The 6600-nt window shown below is 41.6% G+C and overlaps 1 protein-coding gene across 3 annotated transcripts in view; it reads left to right on the top strand.

Annotated features, from left to right (window-relative positions):
* LOC111870265 (neuronal growth regulator 1) overlaps nt 1-6600 on the top strand; it is a 408356-nt gene that overhangs the window by 80999 nt on the left and 320757 nt on the right. Inside the window, exon 1 of one of the 3 annotated variants that reach the window (XM_033753745.1) lies at nt 6296-6399. The exons of the other annotated variants lie outside the window; for them this stretch is intronic. The gene's annotated coding sequence lies outside the window, so the exon portion shown is untranslated. Of the gene's footprint in view, nt 1-6295; nt 6400-6600 lie in introns of those variants that run through there. 3 annotated transcript variants of the gene reach the window in all.

The following is a 6600-nucleotide window of genomic DNA, read 5'->3' as shown; positions in this document are numbered from 1 at the left end:
CTGAAAGCAAGAAGTACCCGCTGCAGCACTGTAGCCCTAAAACGGGTACCCCTGTAATTTTAAATTTTAAAATTTTAAAAATTAAAAAAAAAATTAATTTAAATTGAAGATTTTAAAAATACCAAAATTAAAAAATCAAAGTGACGTATGTAAATTAACAAAGATTTTATACATATCTGACACATATCAGCAAGGGGATTCTGATATATCGGGACCTATTAACAACGGAGAAATGAACAATTAAGAAAGCTGGTGTTTTTAAATTTTAAACTACGTGCAGTGTAAGAGCTACGTGAGAGTATACACCTGATGATGGCCATTTACGGCCGAAACATGTAGTGTAGAAGAAAAGAGACAAAAGAACTACAATAAACTTTGCACTTAGGACGGAGTTTGTGTGATACACTGAATAGAAAGGGATTTGGAAGGAAGCGGTGGTGGTTCAATCTAGATACTATTCCGGATATTGCCTGCGGGGACTGAGTATAACCAATCCCCCTCCCACCCCCAGTCAGGATACCCTGTGTTCTGGCCGAGATTCGAACCAAGTATATCCCGAATACGAGTCTGGAATATTGCTGCTACACAAACCTGTTGATTCACATTGTAGTATTCTGGGTTGTGGTACGATGTAGTCTTGTCGGATGACACCGACGTTTCGGAGGAATATTCTTCGTGCACCATCAGTCATTCCTTTCTTGAAGATGCCTATATAACAGAGCCAGTCCCTTAACCTATACAATTCAAGCCTGAAGAGGCAACATTTCTACATATAGAGTGCAATCCTAAAGAGGCAGTATTTTCCTCCGAAACGTCAGCATCTGCCAGCAAAACATACTATATCAGAATACAGAAGAGCACAGTCTAAATTGTTTATCCAAATTTCCAATCTTACGAGTCATTTATATATATGTAAGCTAGTTCTCCTGACTTTGGTGTCATCTATGTGTAACTTCGTTTACTATACTTTCTTCGTATAACTTTATTGGACACTACATGTTTCGGCGTGACTGACCATCTCCAGGTGCAGGGACGGATGACCATAGTGGCCGGCCAACATACAACAGAACTATCGACCCCTCAAGAATACTCAAGGCAGCCACAACTTCAAACCAAACAAAACCAAAATACAATCACTTGCAAGTCACATAACCAAAATAACCAGAGGCAACCAAAGTAGGAGGAAAGAAAACTGCATTAGAGCAGAAGAAACCTTAACCATAAAAACATGTACACCTGAAGATGGCCAGTTAAGCTGAAATATGTATTGTGCACTAAAAGAATATGACGTTGCACTTAGACGGCACAAAAGCTCCTCGATCAGATACATACAGTGCAACATGATGCTGAAATACGTGTATAACATCAAATTATTCAAATTTACTCCAAGCCTAAAAAACAAACGATACAGACAAAATTAATAATATCTAGTATATCATTTCACCCAGTTCACTCACGTAACCAGAACAACCCCTGTAATCGTAGGATTTACTCATCATGAAGGCCGAGATATAGCTCAAGCGGTTAGTCGCTGGCTTCCCACCGCGGCGGCCCGGGTTCCATCTTCGGTCTGGACAAGTTGGATTTGTGGTGGACAAAGTGGCGGTAGGGCAGGTTTTCTCCGAGTACTTCGGTTTCCCCTGCCAATCTTCATTCCACCAATTGCTCCACAATCACCCTCACCTATCATCTGGGCCTGGTACAATAGGCCAGAAGTGACCGCAGTACAAGGGACTTAGTCCCACCCCACTAGCAATAAAAAAATACTCATCATGAATCAACTGACGGTGTTTAGGAACTATCTTAGCTCTTGAAATTTTGCGGACACCTCAACCTCACCGAACCCACAGAGGCATTTAATATCCCTGGAGGCTTTCAGATGCTTGCAGTGAAATGGACACATAGAAGGGCCTGCAGACATCTCATCCCAGTGTACAAGAGAGTTTCTGTCCCATGCGCCACTCCTACTTCATAGGCTGAGCGCCTCTGAGAGTACCAGCTCCGTACTCCCAGGTCCCACAGCTTTCAGCCACTGAATTCAAGAACAGTAAAATGACGTTTTATTGGGTCACTGTCTTAGAGGATGTTAGCTATTGTGTTTTGTGTGTAAGGAAGAACGCATGCGTGAAACACTTCGTCCCTCGTGATTTTTCTCTTGAGTAGGGAAGGAATGGAAGGGAGTATAAATGTTGAATTTCCTGGAAGGGTATTTTCAAAATTGTGTTCAGATGTGAGTTAACTGTAAAATAGTCACAATAAAAGCTTTAAAAATACATCTTACATAAATGTCAACAACAGGATCTGTTAAATTTGTAAAATTATTTGCGAAATTTACAGGCAAATATAAGTAACAAATTGACTCCTGGAGGATCTACCTCTCTTATATTTTAACTTCCTTTGGGATACAGTCCTGAGCCTGATTTATCCATTTTTAAACACCACTATCGCTTTATTGAACATTAATCTTCACGTTACCTATGTAAGATTTGAGGTTTTCGCGGCAGTGAGTATGAAGAATGCCCTCTTGTGAGATGTGGCGCCGTGTAGACATAGTATAAACCGACGTTTCGGAGGAACTTATCACCTCCATCTTCAGGGTAGAAAAATCCGCGAGCGAGGAACCAGCGTGAGTAGGTGGCTGCAGCAGTGTTCCTCGAAGAGGACGCCCCATTTCGAAACACGTACATGTCTAGGAGGGAATAAAAATCTTGGTCATGGATCTCGAGGGGACTGAAACCAGGAACGACTGTGCTGGCGAAGACCAGCAGCAATTTCACCGGCAGACCGAAAGAGGCGGGTTGGAGCTGTATGACTTCCGGAGCCATGAAAGAGTAAAGTATGGCCATGATTCCCGCGGGACTCGCAACCAAGAATGACTGTGCTGCCGACGGCCAGCAGCAGTTTATCCGACCGGGTTCGAGCCCTATGAGTAGTAGGAGGCGACGAAAATGGAACCCAGTGCCGGGGTGTATAACTGGGCCAACCTGTTTCTGAGGGATATAAATACGGGGACCTGGCCCTCCAGGTTTGAGGGAGTTTCGAATCTGAGACAGTAAAATATGGTCTTGAGTACCGTGGGACTCGGAACAGAGAATTACTTCGCTGGCGAGGGTTAGCAGCAATTGTAAAAGACCGAAACCATTCTCTCGACAGAGAGGGCGTCCCACATAAACCGGCAACTGTCTGACAGCAACAAAAAGCTGGTCTTGGACCAGACATTGTGTCTCGACACCAAGGCAGACTTACCGGAAGTCGGAAGTCGGGAGTTATGAGTCGTTGAGTTGCAATTAAGGCGTCAAATCCTGCAAGCCACATCGATAACTTGAACTTATATTTTCTATTTGATAATAACATTTTGATCTCACTTATTCATATATTCACGAGGTATGTGATACGTACTGATTCCAACGAGCCGTGCACCGTCTGTCTCGAAGCGCTGTTAAGGCTCTGTGTGACGTGCAGGAAGCCGACGAGACGGGGGACGCTCTATTTAGCAGGTGATCCAGTCATCCTTGGACTAGCGGAGTCACAGGGGATTGTGGTCCTGTCAGGCGAATATGACGTGACGTGCACAGGTATTCACAGAGTACTCCGAAATCCATTACACCTGGGTCCGTTTACTGTATTCGAATTTCATGTACTTATCTCGACATTAGTAAAAATACCGAGTGTTTCTTTATAAAACCGCGCACAATATTCCAAAACTTCTTAACGTGATTTTCAATTGGCGAGGATATTCTTATTTACTCGAGTCTGCTTAGGTCTGAAAAAATGTTAAATGAAACTTACTTACTAATGGAGTTGAGCCCTTCTTGAGGAGCGCCTTTTCTGCAGTTACTCAAGAATTTCCCAGCATTTTATTGAACCCTAAAGTTCATTACTGTGTTCGCAAGAGCCCCCACTGGTCCTTATCCTGAGCCAGATCAATCAAATCCATACCATCCCATTCTATCTCTCTAAGATCCATTTTAATATTCTCCACCCACCTACGCCTTGGTCTTCCCAGTGGTCTCTTCCCTTCTGGCTTTCCCACCAATATCCTATATGCATTCCTCGTCTCCCCCATTCGTGCTGCATGCCCTACCACCTCATCCTAAATGCAATGATAAGTTCGCTTAAAATATTTAACCGTGCCAAAAATTAACATTCGAGGACAATGACTCTGTTTACAAAGCAACAGATAAACATAAAAGCCTTACGTACGGGCAATTGGGAACTACAGGCAGAAAAAATCTTTCAATAGTCACTAAGAGATGAACTGAATATTTCCTTTTAATTCGACGACAATATTTCGACTCAAATGGTTACATAATGCCCAGTACGCGGGTTACTGTAAACAATGAAATTGAAAGATTGTGGAAGAGACAAAACACCCCCCACCCCACCCCAAGCTAGGATAACTTGTCTCAGTGGTTAGGTCTACTGACAGGAGAAGGACGTAACTAAAATAACCACAGATCCGTAACGGTGAGAGTATTGCATTTTTTTCTTTTGCTTTGGCGCTACAGCCCCAATTTGGGCCTTCGCCTACCCCCATGAAACTCTCCGTTTCACTTCGGTTTACTAGATCTCAGACATTCGGTAGAACTCCCTGGGCGGGTGATCAGCTCATCGCAAGGCCTCTCTACCTGTACAAAAATACAGACAAACGCGCGCGCACAGACACACACTGGGCACCCATGTCCTGAGTGGGATTCGAACCCACAATCCCGGCTTCCGAGAGAGCGAAGACAGTACATGCCTTAGACCGCTCGGCTATAGTGACCGGCGAATATAGCATATAACTATTTAAAGTTTGCCACATTAATGCATCTTTAAGTTTCATTCACAAATGACTTTATTCTTTAAACATTAGTCGCGTCAAACACATTATTAACAGTAATACGTGTGCTATTAATTCCAACATCATATAATCAAAAATTGCTGGACTCAACTAATGAGTTAATGAAACTCGCTCACATTGAAGCATGATTTAAAAAAGAATGCAGTTTTGGAGGACTTGATTTAGATGGAACTTCACAATGACACCACTAGTGAACAGCTCTTTGTTAAGTATTATAAATTACGAAGAAAACTGTACCACACAAAAATGGTATTAGTTAATTTTAATTACAGTCTGCAATAAAGCTGAAATTTTCCACGAAACAAAACCAGAATAACCAGAATGATATCTCGAATTTCATAACAGACATGACTTACTGTGGAGCAGTGGAAAGAGAGTGTGCAATCCAATATGGAATAAATCTATTGTCCAAATATGTAATTTTCACGTTTGGATACCTCATTGCCCTTTCTATTTGTTTCCTCGTAACAAATGTCATTTGTGTTCCTACATAACTACCCCAGGTTCAGTTCCTGCTCCAGCCACCGCCCTTCAGCAAGACGTGTTTCTGCTGCTAATGCGATTTATAAATCGATATATAATTTTAGAAGCCAAAGTGTAAATCTAAACAACTTTAACTGATAAATTTCTCTATATTTTTTTGTTGTGTCCCCTTTTTTGGCCCGTCAGAGTTCGTTGCTACAAATTCAGAGGTCCGGGTACGATTCCCAGCGCTACCAGAGTTCCTTAGAAGTAATGGGTCTGAAACTGGGTCCACTCAGCCTCGTGAGGATAATTGAGGAACTGTTTCAAGGAAATAGCGGCTCCGGTCTAGAAAACCGAAATTAACGGTCTTTGGGATTCGTTGCCCTGATCACGCGACACTCTCTAACCGCTAAAATTGGAACTAACTTCGCCGACAAGCGGCGGTCGCTCGGTCGGTATAGTTCGTTTGCGGACTGAAACCACGGAGTTTTTTTTTGTTTTTGTCATTGGTGGGGTTGATTGNCAGTTGATGAGCGAGGCCTTAAAGACTGTTCCTTTTATTCGTCCTTCCAAATTCTAAAAGAACTCTCCTGGAATGTTATGCTATGTAGTTGATATCTAACCACTGTTTCGGAGGAGTTTGCTACTTCCATCATCAGGGTAGAAAATATCCTATAAATCTGATTTATTAATGTGAAATTAAAATATCAAATATATTAACTGTTCGAAATATAGTTCAAATTAAAGCGGTAGGAATGAGAATTTTTTGCAAAAACTAACCTCGTACACAAGTAATGCACCTAACTGTACAGAGTGTAACTGAAAGATGTGGACAAATTTTGAGCACCAGTTGCACATACAAAAATGGAAAAAAATCCATTATTATTATTATTATTATTATTATTATTATTACTATTATCTGTTACAGGTAAGTGTCAGCTCGTCCATCCATTTTGAACTGTCACTATGTTGTCCGGGCTCTAACGTCATAAAACTGCTGCATTGAAGTGGGACAGCTGTGTATGATCGGAAAATCATTAGCTCCAGATCTTCACAGGATATACAAGCCTGAAGCACAGCCAACGTGACAGGTACTGTAGTAGCGAAGTCAATCTTTGTTGTTTTAATATGACAACATGTTGGCATGCCTGGTGTAAGCCACACATGTAAACTAAATAGAAGTAAATAAAAAAAATCTGAACTCTAGCCAAAAGTGTACTAAAGGGAATTGAATATCGCCAAAATTATGTAGAAAAAATAGACATGACCTTACAAATAAGTTTTTCTAATTT

This window comes from Cryptotermes secundus, unplaced genomic scaffold (assembly GCF_002891405.2).
Source record: "Cryptotermes secundus unplaced genomic scaffold, Csec_1.0 scaffold94, whole genome shotgun sequence".
Classification (NCBI taxonomy): Eukaryota; Metazoa; Arthropoda; class Insecta; order Blattodea; family Kalotermitidae; genus Cryptotermes; species Cryptotermes secundus.
This window is presented reverse-complemented; position numbering and strand designations above follow the sequence as displayed.